Below are 26154 nucleotides of genomic sequence, written 5' to 3' on the forward strand. Positions count from 1 at the left end.
ATCAGGCTGTGCTGTTGGAAAAGGATGATGTTACAATCCCAATGACTTCTACTTTAAACTCTGCTACCCTGCTTCTGATTTCTGAATCTGATGAACTACATCATGATTGTCTAACCACTATTGAGCAAGTATATTCTAGTAGGCCTGACCTGTGAGATGAACCCTTGCCAAATGCAGAACTAGAGCTATTCACCGATGGGAGCAGCTTTATGTTGAAAGGATGACGAAAAGCCGGATATGCAGTGGTAACACCTACTTGAGCCTTAGAGGCTAAATCTTTGCCCACCAATACATCTGCTCAGAAGGCAGAACTGATTGCACTAACACAAGCTTTAGAGCTCAGCCAGGGAAAAAGAGTTAACATTTACACAGATTCAAAATATGCATTTGGAGTAGTGCATGCACACAGGGCAATTTGGAAAGAGAGAGGATTACTAAGTTCACAAGGGACTCCGATTAAATATGGAGCAGAAATAATGAAACTCTTACAAGCAGTCCTTCAACCGAGGGAGGCTGTAATAATGCATTGTAAAGCTCATCAGAAAGGGAACAGCGAGATCACAAAGGGAAACTGAAAAGCGGACCATTTAGCAAAAGAAGCAGCACTAAAGGAATCAAAATTTGAAGGGGCACTAATTCCAGGACCTCATTTAGAATTATCACCCCCACAATACACTGAGAAGGAAAATCAATTTGCAGAACAATTAGATTGTTCCAAAAATGATTACAAAGATTGCAAAGAAGATCACAGGAGGAGTTTTAAAACAAGGAGTAACTCCTGGGGAATACTGGAAAATAGATTTTTCAGAATTGCCAAGGTGTAACCTATATAAATATTGGTAATGGTAGATACCTTTTCTGGTTGGCCATAGGCTTTTCCCTGTCGCACCAACAAAGCAAGGGAAGTATTTTGAATTTTATTGAAAGAAATCATCCCTAGGTTTGGTGTTCCAGAAGGTATTTCCTCTGATAATGGACCCCATTTTATTGCAGAAATAGTACAGGAAGTCTCCAAATTTTTAGACATTAAATGGGATTTACATACCTCTTGGAGGCCACAGTCTAGCAGCAAAGTAGAAAGAATGAACCAAACCCTAAAAAGGCAGATTTCCAAGGTGTGTCAGGAAACCCAAATGAAATGGGTAGATGTTCTACCCATAGCATTAATAAGGGTATGAATTACATACAGGCGGCGAACAGTGCATGGGTGTCAGCCAGCATGGGGCATAGCAGGGTGCAGGGAAGGGCATGCAGGAAGGAACTGAAGCTCTGCCAGCTCGACAGGTGAGTCCTGTTGGTGGTCATCACCCTCTTGGAAGGAGCTTAGCTTCTCCACCTGGCAGAAGGTTGTGCTCTCAACCTTAGCCAGAATGGATGTGGGAACCCAGACAGCTCCCACAGAAACATACAGCCATCCAAGTCACAGGCTGCAGGGAGTGCCAGAGCCTTTCACTGGTAACAGGTGGCAGCTATGAGAGCTGCTGTGTGCATTGTGAACAGGTGAACGATCTGCTCAGCCTGGTGGCAGAGCTGCAAGAGGAAGTTGAAAGGTTAAGGAGCATTAGGGAGGCTGAACAAGAAATAGACTGGTGGAGCCAGGCTTTGCCCTCCTTGAAACAGAAATGGGAACACCTATCAGAAAGTAACCAGGATCAAGGGGCCCCTGTATCCTGCCCCTGTCAGGCAGAAGGCAGAAGCCTAAATGAAAAGAGCGAATGGAAGCAAGTTCATGGTCGGGGCAGCAGACTAACTCCCTCCTTGCCCACCTCGCCCCCACCGGTACCTCCAAACAACAGATATAAGGTTCTGGTTGAGGAAGTCCAGTCAAATGAGGATGTGGATGATGGGCAATCTACACCAGAGATGTCTCCACAGTCAGAAAGGCATACCGCCCATATCATGACCACATGCACAAGGAAGAAAAGAAGGGTTATAGTTGTTGGTGACTCCCTCCTGAGGGCAACAGAGGGTCCAGTATGCTGGGTAGACCCTCCTCATAGGGAAGTCTGCTGTCTTCCTGGAACCCGGGTTAAGGGCATCACTAGGAAATTTCCTAGCCTGGTACAGTCCTCAGACTATTACCCATTATTGATCTTCCATGTAGGTGGAGAGGAAGCTGCAACTTGTAGTCCAAGAGCAATCAAAGGGGACTTCAGGGCCTTGGGAAGGTTGGTGAGGGAATCTGGGGCACAGGTTATTTTTTCCTCACTCCTTCCAGTAGCAGGCAGTGACATTGGAAGGAACAGATGGATCCAGTCTATTAATACATGGCTCCATGTCTGGTGTCACCGCCACAATTTCAGGTTTTTTGACAATGGGATGGTCTACATGGAACCGGGCTTGCTGGCACCAAATGGGAGACACCTCTCTCAAAGGGGGAAGAGGGTCTTTGCCCAAGAGATTGCAGGGTTGATCAACAGGGCTTTAAACTAGATGTGAAGGGGGGGGGATAATAATATCAGGCTTGTCTGTGATAAGCTGTGGGATAACACATCAGGGTTAGAGGGACAGGCTGCTAGTAAGAGCCTTCAACCTGTGGCCCTGAGACATGCTGGGGACACTGCATCACAGTCAAAGTCTTACAGAGACGAGCCAAGGGCTCCTGAGGTAGTCGGAGTCAACAGGGAAACACCCATGAAACACCTCAAGGGGTGTTCCTCTAAGAAGGTGACATGGCCGACAGCCCAGCTGAAGTGCCTCTACATAAATGCACGCAGCACAGGCAACAAACAGGAGGAGTTGGAAGCTACTGTGCTGCTGGAAAGCTATGACATAGTGGCCATTACTGAAACCTGGTGGGACGAATCCTACAACTGGAGTGTGGCTATTGATGGCTACAAGCTGTTCAGAAGGGACAGGCAAGGAAGGAGGGGCGGAGGTGTTGCCCTCTATGTTAAGGAATGGATAGAGCGTGAAGAGATGTCCCTAAAGAATAGCCAAGAGGAAGTGGAAAGCTTATGGGTAGGAATTAGAGACCGAGGCAACAAGGGGAACCTTGTGGTTGGTGTCTACTACAGGCTGCCTGATCAAGGGGAGACTACTGATGAAGCCTTCTTACTCCAGCTACAGGAGGCATCATGCTCGAAGGCTCTCATCCTGCTGGGGGATTTCAATCACCCCAACATCTGCTGGAAAAGCAACATGGCAAGCTGTAGACAATTCAGGAGGTTCCTTGAGTGCATTGATAATAACTTCCTAAGGCAGGAAATAGACAGCCCTACCAGAGGGGATGTGACACTGGACCTGATAGTCACCAATGCAAGTAAGCTCATCAGCAATGTCAAGACCGGAGGCAGCCTGGGCTGCAGTGATCACGCACTGGTGGAGTTCACAGTCCTAAGGGATACGTGTCAGACAAGGAGCATAGTCAGGACCCTGAATTTTAGGAAAGAAAACCTCCAGCTTTTCAAGGAGTTAGTCAATAGGACCCCCTGGGAAACGGTCCTCAGGGACAAGGGGGCAGAACAGAGCTGGCAGATCTTTAAGGATGCTTTCCATAGAGCACAAGAGCTCTCGATTACCAGGTGTAAGAAATCAAGTAAGAAAGGGAAGAGACCAGCATGGCTGAGTCATGACCTGCTGGTCCAACTAAAAGGCAAGAAGGAACTGCGCAGGCAGTTCAAGCAGGATCAGGTATCCTGGGAAGAGTATAGGGATGCTGCCCGGTTATGTAGGGACGAGGTCAGGAAGGCCAAGGCACGGCTGGAGCTGAACTTGGAAAGGGATGCAAAGAATAATAAAGGCTTCTACAGGTATGTCAACCAGGAAAGGAAGGTTAAAGAAAACAGATCCCCCATGATGAGCAAGAATGGCAAACCGATAACAACAGATGAGGAGAAGGCTGAGGTACTCAACAACTTTTTTGCCAACCTCTCTCCTCGCACCTCCCGAGTTGAAGGACTGCAAGATGGGGACCTGGGGGACAAAGTCCCTCCCGCTGTAAGTGAAGACAAGGTTCGTGACCACCTGAGGAACCTGAACATACAGAAGTCCATGGGACCTGATGAGATGCATCCCAGCATCCTGAGGGAATTGGCTGATGTAGTTGCCAAGCCACTCTCCATGATATTTGAAAATATTGTGGCAGTCAGGTGAAGTCCCTGGTGACTGGAAAAAGGGAAACATTGCACCCATTTTTAAAAAGGGTAGAAAGGAGGACCCTGGGAACTACCGACCTATCAGCCTCACCTCTGTGCCTGGGAAGATCATGGTACAGATCTTCCTGGAAGCTATGCTAAGGCACATGGAGGACAGGGAGGGGATTCGAGACAGCCAGCATAGCTTTACTAAGGACAAGTCCTGCCTGACCAACCTAGTGGCTTTCTACAATGGAGTGACAACATCAGTAAACAAGGAAAGAGCAATGGATATCATCTACCTGGATTTCTGCAAGGCCTGTGACATGGTCCCCTACAACATCCTTCTCTCTAAGTTGGAGAGACACAGATTTGATGGGTGTACTGTTCAGTGGACAAGGAACTGTCTGGCTGGTCGCATCCAGAGGGTAGTGGTCAATGGCTTGATGTCCAGATGGAAAGAGGTGACAAGTGCTGTCCCTCAGGGATCTATACTGGGACCAGGGCTGTTTAATATCTTCATAAATGATATAGACAGTGGGATCAAGTGCACCCTCAGCAAGTTTGCAGATGACACCAAGATGTGTGGTGTGGTTGACATGCCAGAGGGACGGGATGTCATCCAGAGGGACTGGGACAAGCTAGAGAGGTGGGCCTGTGCAAACCTCATGAAGTTCAACAAGGCCAAGTGCAAGGTCCTGTGCTTGGGTCGGGACAATCCTCATTATCAGTACAGGCTGGGGGATAATGTGATAGAGAACAGCCCTGCGGAAAAGGATTTGGGGGTACTGGTGGATGAAAAGCTGGAATGAGCCAGCAATGCGCACTTGCAGCCCAGAAGGCCAATTGCATCCTGAGTTGCATCAAAAGAAGCATGGCCAGCAGGTTGAGGGAAGTCATTCTCCCCCTCTACTCTGCTCTCATGAGACCCCACCTGGAGTACTGTGTCCAGCTTTGGAGTCCTCAGCACAAGAAGGACATGGACCTGTTGGAGTGAGTCCAGATGAGGGCCACGAAGATGATCAGAGGAATGGAGCACCTCTCCTATGAAGACAGGCTGAGAGAGTTGGGGTTGTTCAGCCTGGAGAAGAGAAGGCTCCAGGGGGAGACCTTAGGAAACCCCCCTCCTTACCTCACTAAGAATTGAAAACTTGACCATTTAATGATCGCTAAGACCAAGACGGCCTTCGACCTCCACATCTCCCACTAGTCCTTCTTTGTTTGTGAAAAGTAGGTCTAGCGAGGCGCCTCCCCTGGTAGGCTCTCCTACCAGTTGTGTCAGGAAGTTATCTTCCATACACTCAAGGAACCTCCTAGCCTGCCTGCTCTCTGCTGTGTTATATTTCCAGCAGATGTCCAGTAGGTTGAAGTCCCCAACCAGAACAAGGGCTGGCGATTGCGAGACTTCAGCCAGCCTCTTATAGAATACTTCATCAACCTGCTCATCCTGGTTGGTTGGTCTATAGCAGACTCCCAGCACCAAGTCTCCCTTGTTAGCCTCCCTTGTTAGTCTCCCCATAACTCTTTGCTATGTTCAGCTTTTATTGTTTTCTCCGCAGTCCTATGACAGGGTGTTTGTATCTGAATTTCAAGTTCACCTTTAGTTCTCGTTCAGTCACTGAATTTCACTGAATTTCACTGAATTTTTAGAGTTGGAAGGGACCATAGAGATCATCTAGTCCAACTCCCCTGCTGAAGCAGGATTGCCCAGAGCATGTTAGAGCATGTTACTCAGGATTGCATCCAGGCGGGTCTTGAAAATCTCCAAAGAAGGGGACTCCACAACCTCCCTGGGCAGCCTGTTCCAGTGCTCTGTCACCCTCACCGGAAAGAAGTTTCTTCTCATATTTGAGTGGAACCTCCTATGTTCCAACTTGTGCCCGTTGCCCCTCGTCCTCTCACTGGCAACCACTGAAAAGAGTCTGGCTCCCTCCTCCTTCAACCCACCCTTTAGATACTTATAAGCATTGATAAGGTCTCCCCTCAGCCTTCTCTTCTCCAGGCTACAGAGTCCCAGCTCTCTCAGCCTTTCTTCATAAGAGAGATGCTCCAATCCTTGAATCATCCTCGTTGCCCTTCGCTGGACTCTTTCCAGCAGTTCCCTATCCCTCTTGAATTGGGGAGCCCAGAACTGGATGCAATACTCCAGTTGTGGCCTCACCAGTGCAGAGTAGAGGGGGAGAATGACTGCCCTCGACCTACTAGCCACACTCTTCCCTATGCAGCCCAGGATTCCATTGGCCTTCCTGGCCACAAGAGCACACTGCTTGCTCATTGTCATTTTGCTGTCTACCAGGACCCCCAGATCTTTCTCTTCAGAACTTGACTCCAGCAGGTCCACACCTAAACTGTATTGGTGCCTAACATTCTTCTTCCCCAGGTGCAGGACCCTACACTTTTCCCTGTTGAACCTCATGAGGTTCTTCATTGCCCAGCTCTCCAGCCTGTCCAGGTCTCGCTGGATGGCAGCACGGCCCTCTGGAGTGTCAGCCAGCCCTCCCAGTTTGGTATCATCAGCAAACTTGCTGAGGATACGCTCGGTCCCCTCGTCCAGGTCATTGATGAATATGTTGAACAGGACTGGACCAAGTATTGACCCCTGGGGGACACCGCTGGTTACAGGCCTCCAGCTTGAACCTGCTCCATTAATCATTACCCTTTGGGTCCTGTCGCACAGCCAGTTCTCAATCCACCTCACTGTCCCCTCATCCAGCCCACACTTCCTTAGTTTCCCAATGAGGATGCTATGGGAGACAGTGTCAAAAGCCTCGCTGAAGTCAAGGTAGATGACATCTGCTGCCCTCCCCTCATCCAACCAACCAGTTATAGCATCGTAGAAAGCTATCAGATTGGTCAAACATGATTTACCCTTGGTAAACCCATGTTGACCACTTCCAATAACCCCCTGCTCTTCAACTTGTTTGGAGATGACATTTAGAATGAGTCTCTCCATTACCTTCCCAGGGACGGAGGTGAGACTAACTGGTCTGTAGTTCCCAGGGTCCTCCTTCTTGCCCTTTTTGAAGACTGGAGTGATGTTGGCCTTCCTCCAGTCTTCAGGCAGCTCTCCTGTTCTCCATGACCTTTCAAAGATGATAGAGAGTGGCCCAGCGATAACATCTGCCAGCTCTCTCAGCACTCACGGGTGCATCCCATCAGGGCCCATGGACTTATGAATGTCCAGTTTGGCCAAGTGGTCCTGAACCTGGTCCTCCTCTACTGGAGGAAAAACTTCCTCTCTCTATACCCTCCCCCTGGCCTCCAAGGCCAGAGATTCATGAGGGGCAGCCTTAGCAGTGAAGACTGAAGAAAAGAAGGCATTCAGCAACTCTGCTTTCTCTGTGTCTTCCACCACTAGGGTGCCCATCTCATTCCTCAGTGGGCCCACGTTATCCCTAATCTTCCTTTTACTGTTTACATACCAAAAAACCCCTTTTTGTTATTCTTAACTGTAGTGGCCAAGATGAGCTCAGCTTGAGCCTTGGCCCTTCTAATTTTCCCCCTGCATATCTTCACTGCTTCCTGGTATTTCTCCTTGCTTGCCAGGCCCCTTTTCCAAAGATCATAAACCTTCTTTTTGTTCCTGAGCTCCAGCCAAAGCTCTCTATTTAGCCAGGCTGGTCTTCTTCCCTTCCTGCTTGTTTTTTGGGATTTGGGTATGGCTCTTTCCTGGGCTTTTAAGAGTGCTTCCTTGAAGTACGACCAGCCTTCCTGGGCACCTTTGCCCTTCAGGACTGTCTCCCAAGGGACACTTTCAACCATGCTCCTGAAGAGGCCAAAGTCTGCCCTTCGGAAGTCCAAGGTGGCAGTTTTGCTGGCCCCCCTCCTTGCTTCAGCAAGAATTGAAAATTGTATCATTTCATGATCACTCTGTCCAAGATGACCTCCAACGTTTACATCCCCCACAAGACCTTCTGAGTTAACAAGCAGCAGGTCCAGTAGGGCACTTTCCCAAGTCGGTTCCCTCACCAGCTGTGTTAGGAAGTTGTCTTCCATGCACTCCAAGAATCTCCAGGACTGTTGCCTCTCTGCTGTGTTATATTTCCAGCAGATATCTGGGAAGTTGAAGTCCCCCATGAGTACAAGGGAGAGTGATCATGAGGCCTCTGCCAGCTGCTTATAGAATATTTCATCAGCCTTTATATCCTGGTTTGGGGGTCTATAACAAATTCCCACCACGATGTCTGCCTTATTGGTCTTCCCCTTAATTCTTATCCATAGACACTCAACGCTGTCATCATGTGTATTGCTAAGTTCGAGGCATACAATACTGCTCTTAAAGGGCCACCCCACCACCTCTCTTTCCTTGCCTTTCTCTTCTGAAAAGTTGGTAGCCATCAATCACAGCACTCCAGTTATGCGAGTCCTCCCACCACGTTTCTGTGATGGCAACTAGATCATAGTTTTCTTGCTGTATGATGGCCTCCAGCTCCTCCTGTTTGTTACCCATGCTGCGTGCATTCATGTAGATACACTTCAGCTGGGCTAATCGTCCCACTATTTTGCTGGGAGGGCAAGCACTAATTCCCACCTGTTCATGTGTAGACATTTCTGCAGTTACCATCTTATCACTACTCATGTCTTCACTGCCACATGTGTCTTTCTCTCCCTCATCAACTGCTGCAACAGGCTGCAAGGCCTTGCTGGCACCTTTACCTACTAGCACTGGCACGCTACTCCTGGGCACCACTTCAGTAACCCTGGTTCCAACCCCGTCCCCCTTCAAATCTAGTTTAAAGCTCTCTCAGTGAGCCCTGCTAATTCTTGTCCCAATATCCTTTTTCCCCTTTGGGTTAGGCTTCCCCCACCTGCTGCCAGCATGCCTGGTGACCTGTAGATCTGCCCGTGATCAAAGAATCCAATGTCCTGCCATTTACACCAGTCTTTCAGCCATGAGTTGATCTGTTGATTCTTCCTATTTATCCCTTCATCCATCCCTGTGACTGGTGGGATAGAAGAGAACACCACTTGTGCTCCTGATCCCTTGACCAGTCGTCCCAGCGCTCTGAAGTCCCTTTTCATTGCCTTTAGGCCTCTGGTGGCTACCTCATCATTGCCTACTTGAAATATCAGTAGTGGGTAATAATCTGAGGGCTGAACCAGGGAGTGAATTTCCCTCTGTATATCCTTAATCCTGGCCCCAGGGAGGCAGGTGACTTCCCTGTGGGACGGGTCTGGTCTACAGATTGGGCCCTCTGTTCCACTCAGAAGGGAGTCACCTATTACAATCACCTTTCTTTTTTCTTAGTTGATGAGGTCCTGAGGCATGGGGGTGGGTGACTAGTCCTGGGTGCCTCACTGGGTAGATCGTCCTCTTCGTTCTCATTTACCTCGTCCCCAAAATCCAGAACTCCAAACCTATTATGCAGATGTAACTGGGAAGGTGAGGGAGGCTGTTGGGGGTTCCGCTTGCCTCTCCAAGGAAGGACCAGCCTCCATTCCCCCCTTTCTATTAAGTCCCCTCTCTCTGCCTGGTGACAGGGCAGGAGGGGATCATTTACTTTTATTAGAGCCTCTTCTTGCTGCCTTTGCCTCAGGGTACGGCTCCACCAGTCTATTTCACTTTCGCATTCTCTAATGCTTCTTAACCTTTCCACCTCTTCTCTCAGTTCTACCACCTGCCTGCGCAGGTTGTTTATCTGCTCACATTGCACACAATGGGTGTCTCTGGGTCCCTGTGGTACCACAGCCAGGCTCAGGCATTCGGTGCAGCCAGGGCCCTGTACGGCTGCGTCTTGGCGCGGGAGCTCAGTCTGAGTTCCCACATTCTTCTTCACAGGGGCTTTGGGGCGTTTCATTGCCTTCTTTGCCTCTGTCTTCAATAGTCGGACCAGTTACCCCCAGGGTGTACAGCCTCCTGGGCTGGAAGATAAGGATGGAGAGCAGAACAACCCCCCCATAATCCAGGAGGAAGTAGTTAATGATTTGCTTCTGCACCTGGACACGCATAAGTCCATGGAGCCGGATGGGATTCACCCAAGGGTACTCAGGGAGCTGGCGGGAGAGCTCACCAAGCCTCTCTCCATTATCTATCAACAATCCTGGTCAACAGGAGAGGTACCAGATGACTGGAGGGTGGCCAATGTGATGCCCATCTACAAGAAGGGCCGGAAGGAGAATCCGGGAAACTACAGGCCTGTCAGTCTGACCTCGGTACCGGGAAAGATCATGGAGAGGATCATCTTGAGTGAGCTCTCACGGCAAGTGCAGGGCAGCCGAGGGATCAGGGCCAGCCAGCATGGGTTTATGAAAGGGAGGTCCTGCTTAACCAACTTGATCTCTTTCTATGACCATGTGACCCACCTTCTCGATGCAGGGAAGGCTCTGGATGTTGTCTACCTGGACTTTGGTAAGGCCTTTGACACCATCCCCCCCAGCATTCTCCTGGAGAAGCTGGTGAATCATGGCATAGACAAGTGTACTCTTCACTGGGTAAAAAACTGGCTGGATGGCCGTGCCCAGAGAGTTGTAATTAATGGGGTGAAATCCAGTTGGCAGCCGGTCATCAGTGGTGTCCCTCAGGGCTCCGTTTTGGGGCCAGTCTTGTTTAATATCTTTATCAGTGATCTGGATGAGGGGATTGAGTGCACCCTCAGTAAGTTTGCAGATGACACCAAACTAGGTGGGAGTGTTGATCTGCTTGAGGGTAGGAAGGCTCTACAGAGGGATCTGGACAGGTTGGATCAATGGGCCAAGGCCAACGGGATGAGGTTTAATAAGGCCAAGTGCCAGGTGTTGCATTTTGGTCACAACAACCCCAGGCAATGCTACAGGCTTGGGGAAGAGTGGCTGGAAAGCTGCCCAGCAGAAAAGGACCTGGGGGTGTTGGTGGACAGCCGGCTGAACATGAGCCAGCAGTGTGCCCAGGTGGCCAAGAAGGCCAACAGCATTCTGGCCTGTATCAGGAATAGCGTGGCCAGCGGGAGTAGGGAAGTGATGGTGCCTCTGTACTCGGCCCTGGTGAGGCCTCACCTCGAGTACTGTGTTCAGTTCTGGGCCTCTCACTACAGGAAGGACATTGAAGTGCTGGAGCGTGTCCAGAGGAGAGCCACCAAGCTGGTGAGGGGTCTAGAGAGCAAGTCATATGAGGAGAGGCTGAGGGAACTGGGCATGTTTAGTTTGGAGAAGAGGAGGCTGAGGGGGGACCTCATTGCCCTCTACAACTGCCTGAAAGGAGGTTGTGGAGAGGTGGGTGTTGGCCTCTTCTCCCAAGGGAATAATGACAGGACCAGAGGAAATGGTCTGAAGTTGGGGCAGGGGAGGTTTAGATTAGATATTAGGAAGAATTACTTTCCTGTGAGGGTGGTCAGGCACTGGAACAGCCTGCCCAGGGAGGTGGTGGAGTCACCATCCCTGGAGGTATTTAAGGAATGTGTAGACATGGCACTTCAGGGCATGCTCTAGTGCCTGAGATTGTTGGTTTGTGTCTGTTTGTGGGTGGGTGTGGTGTGTGGTTGTGGGTGTTTGTTTTGGTTTGGTTTTGGTGGTGTGTGGTGGTTTTTTTTTGTTGTGATTTTGTTGTTGTTGTTGTTGTTGTTGGTGGTGGTGTTTTGGTTTTTTTTTGTTGGTTGGGCTCGATGATCTCAAAGGTCCCTTCCAACCAAGAAGATTCTGTGATTCTGTGAGACAAAGGGGCTCCAGCTCCACCATGGAGCTTGTTGAGGAGGAATATTTTTATTTTTTGTGCTGGTAAAATTCATGGAAGGCAATTATCTTCTTTGAGTGTCTATTTCTACAACACAGATAAAGGACTGCAGTTCTGTTTCGCGCTTTTTGGGTGAGGTCAGGAAAGTTGGCAGGAGCACATTTGATACTGGAGGAGGGAAAAGCTAAAATAAAGTTGATATCTGATATGTGCAGAAGTTGATGGAGCTGTTGTGACCCCATTCATGTGGAGAGACATATTAAAGATAAACCAGATGCATTTGGTTTCCAAAGGAGTTTGACAGGTCAGCAAACCTGCCAAATGCCTTTGTTAAGGACCATATTAAACCACATCCAGGTATATTAACTTTTAATGATATATACTGGAACAACAGATATCATATTAATTGCCAGAAATATCTGAGGGCTTTTCTGCATATAAAGTAGTACTATTTGATTGTCACTTTCCATGTGCTTATATGGTGTTAGCAGTGTAAAAGAACCTACACTGGTATAGTGTATCCCAGAAAAGAAAAGCCATAATTGTTGCACTGTAATCATCATTCTTCTGGTACAACTACATTCTTTGTAGGGATTGTCAGAGAAGAACTATCCTAATCAAAACAAGTTGTTTTATAAGATCTGGAACTGTTGAAGCCTGATTATCAATGGATTTATGTCTTATTCTCCCTATATCACCCTCATTACAATAACTTGTGCTTCTTCACAGATCTCCTTTAACTTCACAAACCCTGCTGCTTTGGTGATGCCTCCAGTTCCTTTCTGCATGTCTTTTGTGCTGGGTACAGAGCTAAATGTGTGCTGACTGGCTGGCCAATATGCATGTGCTGCTTGGCCAGCGTGACAGAACAAATAAAATAGTTTATGGGCACTCACACTACAGCCTTTTCCTCAGTGGAGACATTTAGTGGCTTTTTTATCATTTTACCAGCTGCTAATTTTCACTTTATTTGAAAATCATGTTCTTGAGACCTCTAAGCCTCCATTTTTAAGTTGAATGGGTTGACAAGGAAGAGATAGGGCAGAGAGCACAACTGCGTATGGTTTAATTTCTAAGGAAATCTGGTTTAAAAAAATCCCGCACATCACAGCAATAAAATGTTTAGATATGTTAAACATAAAAAGGGAGTACATGTGGTTGTTTCTGGTTTTACACCATTCCTATTTGTGATTTTTCTTTTTTTTCCCCTTCTCACAACAGGACAAGTACTGGAGAGTAGCTAATGAGAAGAAATTAGTTTTAATTAAATTTGACAATTAAAGTCCCCTGCCTCTAAATCACCTTATCAAAATGATACTGGAAAAAACAATCCTTGTATCTATGCTTCCATAGCATCTTTAAGTGTTCCTGTGCTCTCTGCTGCAATTGAGAAATTATTTTCTATAACTAACTAATGAATATTGTGCAGTAATGCAACAATATGTTCTTTTTCTGCCCAGTGATGGGAAGAAGTCACTAGAAGATATGAAAAAATCTCTTTCAGACCAAAAATATTGCAATTTTGGTATTGCCCCCAAATATATGTTTCTTGAGCTTGGTTCCCCTTCCTTTTACTTCTCTCAGCTTTAAGAGCGTAAATTAAATGTAGCTATGTATTTCCTTATGTGACACCATAGCTATAAAGTGAGAATGGGCAAAAAAATATTGCAGGTGGGCTTCCCACTGGCATATATTTTGTTTTACAATAAACATCTTTAAGAAAGTATTATGTATATTCAATAGGTTAGTACTTAGAAATCTAACGTATCTGTGTGTTCTTACTGTGAGAGGTTTATATCAAATCTTTTATTTTGTTGCTGACCATGCTTTGAATATGAAGTTGGATTAGATGACCTACTGAGGACCCTTCCAGCCTGAATTACCCTATGATCCTATGACTGTATTTCTTGTGTAAGAGCAGAGAGGTACTGAACATATGTAGCTCCTAGCTAATTCAATGTGTTCTTATTGCTGTGGATTTAAAATAACTGTCACGAGCAAGACAGAGTAAATGACAACCCATAGTAGATGTGGATACTGGGGCCTTAGACCTTTTTCCCTATTTGATTATTTCACATACTCACTCGCTCATTTCATACCCACCCACACATGCAATGTCACATTCACTAGGTCTTGACTTCCCTTCCCAGCAGGTAGATCAGTGCTGCTCCAGGAAGGTTGGGAAGAAATTTGTGTCAGTTCTGTGCTGTGCTGCTGCTTGCAGTTACCAGTTGTGAGCATCACTGGCCAAGGTCCCTGGGTGTCCCTCGGGATCTGTCTCCATGCACCTTCCTCATCTAAAGGATATTCCCCCAATTCCAGGATCTTTCCTCCAGCCAGGATTCACCTTCTTTCTGGGCCTCAAGCCCCTGATTTTCTCAATCTAAACAGTCTACATGCAGAAGCACAATATGTGAACACCATTCTAATTGGTGGTTATTTTTAAGGGCTGTTAGGAGCAGCCACCACCTCCAGCAACTCTGGACCCAGAACTTCCTCCTGTCTGGCTGCTGGAGTTCAGCCCAGTGCACCCAGGGACCTGGGGTCTCTGCCCCGGCTGAGGGATGCAGCTGCTGCTTTCCCGTTTGCAGGTTCAAAGCTGAGCACGTATTCCAGACACACACACACACACACACACAAATACACATAGGACATGGACACAGCCAGCTTCACAGCCTGCCACAGACAAGATGCTGCCTTCAATAGCACCTACATATGTCTCACATAAAACATAGACACCCAAGTCCCGTTCTTCTTCTTCAGCTGGTAGAGATAGAAGTTCACTGGTGAAGGCACACACATGACACTCTCTAGGTTCACAAGCACATGCAAATTCATGGATCCCCCAAGTACCAGTACAGCCCCTCTGTCCATTCAATACCTCTGCCTGGGTCCCAGACCCTCTTACCTGCTTCATGGGTCCCCTACTTGGCAGCCAGTCCTGCTTGATGTTTGCTAGCAAACATACATGCACCCACACACTCATCCCATGGGCACCCCACACTCACAGGTCCCCCTGAATGGGGGGATGTTCTGCGTACCTGATACCCCTGCCTGGACCTAGGGCCTTCTACTCAGTGGCTAGTCCAGCTTGAAGGCTGCCAGCACAACATATGCACATCCTCACACACACCTGGATTGGAGAAGTTACAGACACTTGGACCCCAACAGCAGCCAGCACCAGGCACACAGGCTCTGACCCATGGTCCTGCTCCAGCTACCAGCACTGAGACCCTCACTCACCTCACTCATGCCAGTCCCTCCCAGTAGCTGGTTTTTGGGACACACACTGTTCCCATCCCAGTGGCAGGTGTCCCAGACTCCCACCTGCTCCATTAGCTGGCACTGAGACCCCCCACTTGCTCCAGTTGCTGACACCACAGGCTGAGGGCACCTATACACCTAGTCTGACTTCAGTAGCTAGCACCCAGTCCACTCATGCTGATCCTCCTAGGAGCTGGCACTTAGTCCTTGCAGCACACATACACATGGGATCATGGAATCACGGAATTGTCAGAGTTGGAAGGGACCTCTAGAGATCATCTAGTCCAACTCCCCTGCTAAAGCAGGATTGCCTAGAGCACATTACTCAGGACTGCATCCAGGCAGGTCTTGAAGATCTCCAGAGAAGGGGACTCCACGACCTCCCTGGGCAGCCTGTTCCAGTGCTCTGTCACCCTCACCGGAAAGAAGTTTCTCCTCATATTTGAATGGAACTTCCTATGTTCCAGCTTGTGCCCGTTGCCCCTTCTCCTGTCATTGGGAACCACTGAAAAGAGTCCAGCTCCATCATCCTTCAACCCACCCTTTAGATACTTATAAGCATTAATAAGGTCTCTCCTCAGCCTTCTCTTCTCCAGGCTACAGAGTCCCAGCTCTCTCAGCCTTTCCTCATAAGGGAGATGCTCTAATCCCTCAATCATCTTAGTTGCCCTACGTTGGACTGTCTCCAGTAGTTCCCTGTCTCTCTTGAACTGGGGAGCCCAGAACTGGAAGCAGTATTCCAGTTGTGGCCTCACCAGTGCAGAGAAGAGGGGGAGAATGACTTCCCTCGACCTACTAGCCACACTCTCCCCTATGCAGCCCAGGATCCCATTGGCCCTCTTGGCAACAAGGGCACATTGCTGGCTCATGGATAATTTACTATGTGCCAGGACCCCCAGATCCTTCTCCTCAGAAGTGCTTTCCAGCAGGTCCACCCCTAACTTATATTGGTGCCTGGGGTTCTTCCTCCCCAGGTGCAGGACCCTACATTTGCCCTTGTTGAACCTCATTAGGTTCTTCTCTGCCCAGCTCTGCAGCCTGTCCAGGTCACGCTGGATGGCAGCACAGCCCTCTGGAGTGTCGGCCAGTCCTCCCAGTTTGGTGTCATCAGTAAACTTGCTGAGGATACACTCTGTCCCCTCGTCCAGGTCATTGATGAATATGTTGAACAGGACTGGACCAAGTATTGACCCCTGGGGGACACTACTGGTTACAGGCCTCCAACTTGACCCTGCTCCATTAATTACAACCCTCTGAATCCTGTCACACAGCCAGCTCTCAATCCACCTCACTGCCCCCTCATCTAGCCCACACTTCCTTAATTTTCTAATGAGGATGTTATGGGAGACAGTGTCAAAAGCCTTGCTGAAGTCAAGGTAGAGGGTGAGATTACACAGAGAGATAGTTCAGAAAAAATTTAATAAGAAGATAGGACAGAATGCAGTGATCAAGCACAGGACTCAGTCAGACATGCTTACCGACCAGCCCTATTTTACATATGACTGGCCCTTTTTATTTCCTTTTCTGTCTGTTTGTCCTTTGTTCTTTCCTGAGTCCCTTCTGCACTTTCCCTCATCAGCTGGCATACTTCTACAGACCTCCCTCCAACATCCTGGATGCTCAGGTTTACATGCTTATCAGTTGCAAAGTCCTGATTTGCATGCAGTTTCTTGATAGCACAGCAATTAGTGTGACTGGTGAGGTCTGTTCCTTGTCTTTGTCTCCATTATCTTTGCCTGTCAGGTTTGTGTCTCTGTATGCTTTGTTTAAGGCTTCCTCCTTTTCCTTAGTATCCCTCTTGACCAGGTCTCAGATCAGATAACCTTGCTGGAATAAACTGTCTCACTCTCTCATATGCCCTCATCAATTAGTGTGACTGAGCAGGTTTGGTTCTCCTCACTGTCTCCCTTATCATTTGTCAGTCAGGTTTGTGTCCCTTTATGTTCTTGTTTATGGCTTCCTCCTTTTCTTATTATCCTTTTTTGCACTGAAAAGGTCCTTGACCAGATACCCTTAAAGGAGCTTACATTCACATTCCCACAATATCCAAAAAGTCATCACTTCTGTTTCTTGGCTGTTGTCTTGAGCATGTCAACTTCTTTTTGAACTGACTGTCATATCACTTCCTAGTCACATGTGATCCTCCCTTTTCTAATTCTCAGTCAAACATAGCATGGCTAGTTGACTAGATTCTAGCTGCTTAATGATGGTCTGACAATGTTATCCATAGTTCCCTGTGTCAGCCTAGTTGGTTTCAAATTGTGACCCATATTTACATACTGCATTTAGTGAAGATTTGTACAGGGTTCTTTCTGGAGCTCAATAAGAACAGCAGGACAGCAAATAGTGCAATAAAATTGCTTTAAAAATAGGATACAAATAGGAAGATAAATATAGAGAGCAAGTATATCTTATGTCAGGTGCTGGGAACCCTCCTTTTGTGATGCATTGGATGTACCCCTGGTGGACAGCCATGATACGCTGTGCAGATCCTGTCAGTGGAGAGGTTAATCCTCCCCCTTATGCTGTGACTCTTTATATCTAGTGTAACAACAAAACCATACATCTTGTTTTGACAGTGTTGTGGTTTGCGCCGGACTGGCCACTGAAACGAACGACAGATGCTCTCCCCCACCTTTCCCTGAAGGGAGAGGAGGAAGAGAAAGAGATTTATGAGTTTAAAAGAAAGTAAACTACTTTAATGAAATATTAATAATAAAATAAAATAAAAATAAAATAATGAAATATATACAAAATGACTGAGAGTGTTTGTCTTTCTTCAAATCGCTTTATCGATACCTCTGTCTCTGGCCAGGTTTCCCAACTGCCTGGATTCTCTACTGTCTAAGTCTATGGTATCAGCCTCATTATCCCAGAATCAGAGCAACCAGGAGATAAGTGTCTCACCTTCACAACAGTTGAAGTCCTTTTTCATATTTCACAAGTCCTTCATAGAGAAGGATTTAATTATTATTTCTGCATCTGATTCCTCCTCCTGTGTTGATGCTGCCTGAGAAGGACTCTCTCCCTGATCTGCTTGAGAAGGACCCTTTCCTTTGTCTGCTTTAGAAAGACCCTCTCCTTGATCTTCATCAGAAGAATTTTCTCCCATGCTATCTGGCTTGAACTGGTCTTTGTCACAAAGGACAGGGGCACAAGCTGACCTCCTTTTCTGCTTCCTGGTCAGTGGGGCAATGTTCTGATGGAGTTGGAGTAGCAGCAGGGCTCGTTGTCGAAGCAGCTGGAGTAGTGACGGTGCTTGTTGTTGAAGCTGGAATAGCTCATGCCAGTGCAGGCAGTGGAGTAGCTTGTGCCTCCCTTTCAAGGAGTGGAATAGTAGCAGTGGTCATTGTTGGATCAGCTGGAGTAATGATGGTGCTCATTGTCAAGGCTGGAATAGTGATAGTGGTCATTCTCAAAGCAGCTGGAATAGTGGCAGTGATCGTTGTCAGAGTTGCAGTAGTGGTGGTGTTCGCTGTCGAAGCTGGAGTAGCTCATGCCGGTACAGGTGATGGAGTGGCTTGTGCTGGTACAGGAGGCGGAGTGGCTTGTGTCAGTGCAAGCTACGGAGCAGTTTGTGCTGGTGCGAGTGGTGGAGTGGCTCTTGGGATTTGAGTAGCAGCAGCATATGTTGTATAATACCTACTCCTGCACTGATTTTTAATAAGAAGCCACCCCTGCAAAACACACAGGAAAATTGACAATAAAACCATGATTTTAAGAAAGTAACATTAATTTCCGAAATCCAAATGTTTTCCATCCCCTAGCTCTGATGGTGTCAATTCAGCATAAGTGTTAAAGGGCAAAGTAAACTTTCCCCAGGTAAAATCGAAAGCATAATTAGTAATAGAATCCATCACATGATACCCAAGATATGCAGGTAAAACCATTATCCAATTTATCATATTATAGATCTGTATCCCAAACCACAGCAGAATAGCACATATAAACCACTGCATACAAACACTAAGAACAAATAAACCATGCAACACATTCAGCAGGTTAAGCAGTGTTGCATCAATTAACTTTAAACAAAGCTCTCTAAAGGCATGATATAACATTTTGCTTAAGAATGACATGATTTGAGCTGTCTGTTTTAATCTCTGAGCAAGCTGGAATTCTAACTATTCATGCAATCTATCAGAGCCCTGTTCGAGCCATGCTTAAGCCCCAGGTTGGGCACCACTAGATCTGTCATAATTTGGGCTGGACTGGCCACTGAAACGAACAAAAGATGCTATCTCCCACCCCTCTCTGAAGGAAGAAGAGGAAGAGAGAGAAAGAGAATTATGAGTTTAGAAGGAACTAAACTACTTTAATGAAATATTAGTAATAAAATAAAAGGAAAATACTGAAATAGATTCAATATATACAAAACTGCATCAAGCTCCCAGGATGACAATTGCATCACCGACAGGCACTAGGAAAGTCCCACACTGGACTCAGCGATGGACAGGAACTGGATTCTGGATCTGGATTCAGGAATGCATGGATCGGGATCAAAGGCAGACAAACAGAGTCATTGAAGAAAGAGGCTGACCCTTTGATCCTTCAGCTTTTATAATGAGCATGATGCAGATGGGATGGTGTATGGGAACACCCAGCCAAACCGGTTTCAGAGCACAATAGGTGAGATGCAGGGAGTTGTCATCCAACTCAGCTTCATCTCCGCCTTGCCTTGTCTATGCAGAGATAACTTGGGGGGAGCTGCAAAAATGGCTCAGCCCGGGGTTGTCTCAAGATTGCATCACAATAAGAACCAAAACGGAATGGAGCCTTAACAAACTCCCTTAACAAACAAAATGCCCTGAGTCCCGTCCCACCACTATTCCCATGACTTTGAGTGCTAGGCATCACAAAATTAGCAACAGAGACTTAGGAGCCATCACACCACCAGAGGTAAATATCCCAGATAGTGTAATCCACTCAGGCATAATCCTGCACCCCCACAGAATCAGGAAATATAAACCGCAAGGTTTGAGGAGGAAAATGGGGAATCTTCCAACGATACAGCTGGCCTGTAGGAGATTCGTGTCCCCCCTTGTCCAGGATGCTGTACAGGGTAACTTCCCAGGGATTGAGCGACCTTACCTGAGAGAGAGGGTAAGTGATTAAGAAACAAATGTATGGTATATGGCATGCTATTAAGATCGTGATTAGTGCAGTCTTTTAAGGTATTAATATCTAGCACGCCTGTGGTTTGTGTTGTTACTTTTCGGGATCACTTGTAGGTTGCAATAGTGTATTCCGTGAATTGCTTTTAAATTGCAATAGTGTAATCGCCATTGTACACATAGACCCTGCAATAGTGGCGTATTGGACCTGTGAGTGAAGTCAAAATAAATTGTTAATTTGAACCTCTCAGTGAAGTCCTTTATCCTTTTCGTCACAGATGGAATACCCTGTTGGTCAGTTTTGGGTCACCTGTCCTGTCCACTCCTCCCTGCAGGTGCGGCCCCTCTACACTTTTCCATTTCCAACCCTCCAATGGGGCAAATAACAAAATTAGCTGACCTTGGTTGTTATAGCAATAAGTATAAGAAGAAGCCTCTCTGCATATCATTCCTTGGCATAAATTATAAACAATCAGGTTTTATCACTCTGGAAGCAGATAGCGTCTGTTAATTTCAGAGAGTTCTGTTAGAAGAGGCTTAACTGAAAAGTAAAATTATTGAACAGAAAATTGGTTCTGTTTTACCTCAAACCAGGACAGACAGGTAGAAAGGCAATCTTCTTAATGCCCACCAGACCATATCTAGCTCCATGTACCTGGGAACAATGCATATCCAGAGCCTTCCAAAACATTCCCTTACATTGTAATATACCTGGGGTTGTACAGTGATCACTCATGATAACATATGGGTATCTCAAGTCTGAAGATCAAGGCCCAATATGGCTGACAGGGCTTACTTAGGATCACTAACGCCTTGAATACAATGTCTTCTGCAAGACTCCCAATACAACAGGATATTATTTGGGTTCTCCCAACTGTCATTGTTTCCCTGCCCTCCTTTGTGTGTGTGGAGCTTTTTATCACTGTTGTGTGTTAACCCTGGTAGGTAGCTAAGTACTACACAGCTCACTCCCTCCCAGTGGGATGGGGGAGAGAATCAGAAGGGTAAAAGTGAGAAAACTCGTGGGTTGAGATAAAAACAGTTTAATAGGTAAAGCAACAGCTGTGCACACAAGCAAAGCAAAATAAGGAATTAATTCACTACTTCTTTCCCTGAGCTTTTATTGCTGAGCATGATGTCATATGGTATGGAATATCCCTTTGGTCAGTTGGGGTCAGCTGTCCTGGCTGTGTCTCCTCCTAACTTCTTGGGCACCCTCAGCCTACTTGCTGTGGGGGCAGTGTGAGAAGCAGAAAAGGCCTTGACGCTGTGTAAGCACTGCTGAACAATAATTAAAACATCCCTGTGTTGTCAACACTGTTTCCAGTACAAATCCAAAATATAGCCCCATACCAGCTACTATGAAGAAAATTCTGTCCCAGCTGAAACTAGTACATTCACATAACCTAATACTGTGCATGAAATACTCATCAGTGCTATATACCTTTGCTTGTGTCCCGAATGTTAATTTAGGATCCTGTACAACTTTGAGGTAGTAGCAATTGAAGATGTATTAACACAGGATTAGGTTGTATGATTTTTAACAATACTTAATTATCATCCAATGATCAAAGTGATTTAACAAAATTTGCTATAATCAACACAGTGACTTAAAAATTTGAAAATGGCAAGTTTCCCCTGAAACTTACGACAAAGTTTCCTAAATCAAAGCGCGCGCGCGCACACACACACACACAGAGATATAGAGGTTAACCTATATAATTGTTTCTCTTTTTGCAAAAAGTAGTAAATTATTGGTACCAAACAATCTTTGAAACCTCGAGAAATCCAATAGTAGTGAATTACTCATTTTCCTTCATGGGCATTTGTCAGCAGACAATCTCTGAAATCCTCGTGAAATCTACCCTGAGAGGCGTCCCAACTCAGAGGGAGATACTCGGTCACAACCTGCTGCTGTGGAACTAAAATCCTGCTTCCCTGGCATTCTTTTAAGGACTGAGGGGAACTACATGGCAGAAGGGCTATTATGCAGAGATCATGTGATAAACAGCGAGACTTGGATCTTCCCTTACCTCTTGCTCCTGTTGCTGTAGAAGAGTCTCTAGTGAGCCATATATTTTGAAGCACTGGTGATCAAGGATCATTATAAGTCCCAAAGCTCTGAAAGAAATGTGCCTTACTCACTGGCAGTCCAACGATTTTTCCTTAACGGAAGAATTTCTATAACATACCTCCCTCACATTTCCTAAATGTCATAAAACTACAGCTCCCAATATCATATCCTGTTCCTTGACAGAACTTATCACTACCACTTAGATATTGTATAACATGCACTTTCAAAAGGAAAGTAATGTATATGCAGATGGCTCACCCTGACCTGTGGTACCACTAACAAGAGAGATACATGAAAACAGCAGGACAGTATAGATAACAAAAGAGGGGTACTAGCTTGACAGAAGTGATGACCAAAGCAGAAATAACAAGGGACACTATCATAAAGAGCAAATAAGGGTATAAAGTCAACAAAACCAGGGTCAATGGGGAAGGGGTAAACAAGGAAGGCTGTTCAGTTGGAAGAGAGTGGTAAAAGAAAAGAACTTGTGGGGGGAACAAAATATAAGGTGAAGAAAATCATGTAATTTTGGATATTTGGAGGTACCAGTTGAGCAGTCTAGGAAGGATGGGTTTGATATGCAATCATAGCTCTCTGCAATCTATCTTATAGGAAAGTAGTCACTTGAATATGGGAATAATATTAACATATTCCCAATTTAACATATTCCTTAGAAGCATAGAGACAGTGGAGGATAACTTTAGAAGTAGTTGTGTAATATCAGCTATGGATGCCCAACTCCTGCTTTTTCAGGACAGAAATTTGACATGATCTTCCTTGTTTGTGAGCATGAAAAGTGCAAATGGTGACCATATCCCCTAACACAGAGGAATAGAGGATTCAGTTTTACTCCTGACCAGCAAAACTGTATTGCTCTACATAGAGAAGGGGAAGGAAGAAAGACTAGGAAGCAATAGCATTTAGGAAGTAATTCCATAGACAAATACTCTTCAGTGTCAAGTACAACCATAACTCCTGATCATAAAGATAGTTGTTGTTTTGGCTCTTTTAAAAATCTTTTCCTTACATGCATACATTGGCCCAATGGTCACGTGCCCTTCTGGCTTCACGATCAAGAAAGCAAGCCTATGTTTACATCAGAAGCACAGAAATCAGAAATGACGTTAACAAGCTGCAGTACCGTGTTCAACCATAAGATTAAATCAGGAACTAACCATTCTGCTAAGCAATTTAGGACCCAAAATAATGTAGTATTACATTGAAACACAATAAGGCAGAAATTGGAATACATTACCTATGTAGCCTGCAAATTGTGCCTTACAAAAGAAGTAGTTGGGCAACATGACATTAAATTGGTGTTTGTTATCTGTATTTTCCATTATAAAGTAAACCATAACAGTTGTATGATTACAATCTGAAGGAGCAGGTGAAGATTCTGGTGTAAAATGGAAGCTTTACTCCTATTAAATGTCAACTAAAGTAACCAATTAAATTACCAATGATTTAAATTCAATTTCAGTTAAACTTTTTTACTATTGAGAGTTTGAAAGATGCAGAGATCAAGGGGGAAAAACACCTATTCTGATATTCATATAAAGAGCAACAATTTGGATCTGCTTTAAGAAAAAAAAAAATCTGTCCAAATTCTGGGTTCAAAACTATGGCAAGGACCAAAAACATCCACAAATTACTTGCGTATACTAGCGAATAAAACACACAGCCTGTGAATCTTCCCACAATCAAATGAGCTCTAATCCCGCGTTAATCTCAGTGGGCTATATTAAACAAAAGCAGAAGGTCTGGATTTTGAAACAGATTAGCCTTGACATTACAGAGACCAGATTAAGTAATCAGGTGTACTTGCCACCAAGCAGTGTTTCTAACATTATGAGTAACAGCACAAGAAAAAAAACACCAGAGTTTGTTTTATAGAGCAATAGTAAATACTACATCTATCACTGCATTATTAAACTGGATTGCAAAATGGTATTGAAATTTAAGGATCCGTTTTCTGGCCATTGTTCTCCATCATCTAATTTATATCAGGGCCACCATTGGTTACAATATCGTTTCATTTTATCTTTTGTCATGGGGTCACCCCTATACTTAGGCCAATTCTTAAGGATGAACCCCAAGGGGTAACAAGGGGGAATCTTGGACTGGCCGCTTCCCATTCTTTTCCAGTGGCTGCTCACACTCGGCCTTGACCACCCAGTCAACTAAGGAGGCTCACAGGTTATCAGCCCAGTCTTGCCGAACCACAACATCTATGTGTGAGTCTGACTGACCGCCCAAACGATGCGTAATAAAATAAATAGTCACCAGTCCGATTGGCCCCCCCTGCTCCCCAAGTTATCAGTGGATCTCTTGGGGCGTTACGCCATTGTACCACTCACTGACCTCGAACTGCCGGAGGGTTGAGGCCAGACCTCCAATAAAATCACCGGTGCGCGCTTGGTCTCAGGCGTCCTGTCCCTCTGTGGCCGATGTCGACAAATTGGACAGGGCAAGGCTTTTTGCGGGTCCCGTCTGGGTCGCCAGAAATTGTTGTCCCTTAATCAGGGTTTTAGGTTCATGCTGGGTGTACAGAAGCCAATGAGGACACAGAGTCGAGATCCGACTTCTAACCTTTAATGCAGTTTTGTACAGAAAGGGGTGTCAGGCGACAGTTTGCAAAGCTAGTACACACCTTCAGAGGGCTTGTAGGTTTTTATACAATTTATAACAAAGAAAAAGTTACACAAAACTTGTTCATTGGTCACCTTTCAATTATATAACTAATGCCCTTCTGCACATGCTCCGATTAGTGCCTAGTTCATTATACAGAGGCGGTCTGACATTCGCATGTAAGGCCTTCTCCCAGGGGTGTGATTTTCACCATGATGTTTAGTCTTAGGTTGCTATTGGGCAACCCCACTTCATCCTGAACTGATCCCCCTAAGTCAAGAGGTGATTAATCCTTGATGGCATTACCTCATTCAAGCCTTATCTTTGCCAAAGCACTTATGTTTTGTCAAAGCATTTGATGCTGTCCCGCATGACATCCTGGTCTCTAAATTGGAGAGACATGGATTTGATGGATGGACCACTCGGTGGATAAGGAACTGGCTGGATGGCCGCACTCAAAGAGTTACTGTCAATGGCTCAATGTCCAAATGGTGACCAGTGGTGAGTGGCGTTCCTCAGGGGTCAGTACTGGGACCAGTGCTGTTCAACACCTTTGTTGGAGACATGGACAGTGGGATTGAGTGCACCCTCAGCTCGGTGGCTTGGTCGACACGCTGGAGGGAAGGGATGCCATCCAGAGGGACCTGGACAAGCTTGAGAGGTCGGCCTGTGAAAATCCCATGAAGTTCAACCAAGCCAAGTGCAAGGTCCTACACCTGGGACATGGCAATCCCAGGCACAAATACAGGCTGGGTGGAGAATGGCTGGAGAGCAGCCCTGAGGAGAAGGACTTGGGAATGCTTGTGGATGAGAAGCTCGACATGAGCCGGCAGTGCGCGCTGGCAGCCCAGAAAGCCAACTTCATCCTGGGCTGCATCAGAAGAAGCGTGGTCAGCAGGTGATTCTGCCCCTCTACTCTGCGCTCGTGAGACCCCACCTGGAGTACTGCGTCCAGCTCTGGGGCCCCCAACATAAGAAGGACATGGACCTGTTGGAACGGGTCCAGCGGAGGGCCACAATGATGATCAGATCGCTGGAGCCCCTCTGCTCTGAGGACAGGCTGGGAAAGTTGGGGTTGTTCAGCCTGGAGTAGAGAGGGCTCCAGGGACACCTTATAGCAGCCTTCCAGTACCTAAAGGGGGCCTACAGGAGAGACGGGGAGGAATTCTGTATCAGGGAGTGTAGTGATAGGACGAGGGGTAGCAGTTTTAAACTGAAAGAGGGTAGACTTAGATATTAGGAAGAAATCCTTTAGCGTGAGGGTGGTGAGGCACTGGAACAGGTTGCCCGGAGAAGTTGCGAATGCCTCATCCCTGGAAGTGTTCAAGAACAGGTTGGATGGGGCTTTGAGCA

The sequence above is a fragment of the Numenius arquata genome, chromosome W (genome assembly GCF_964106895.1).
Source record: "Numenius arquata chromosome W, bNumArq3.hap1.1, whole genome shotgun sequence".
Lineage (NCBI taxonomy): Eukaryota > Metazoa > Chordata > Aves > Charadriiformes > Scolopacidae > Numenius > Numenius arquata.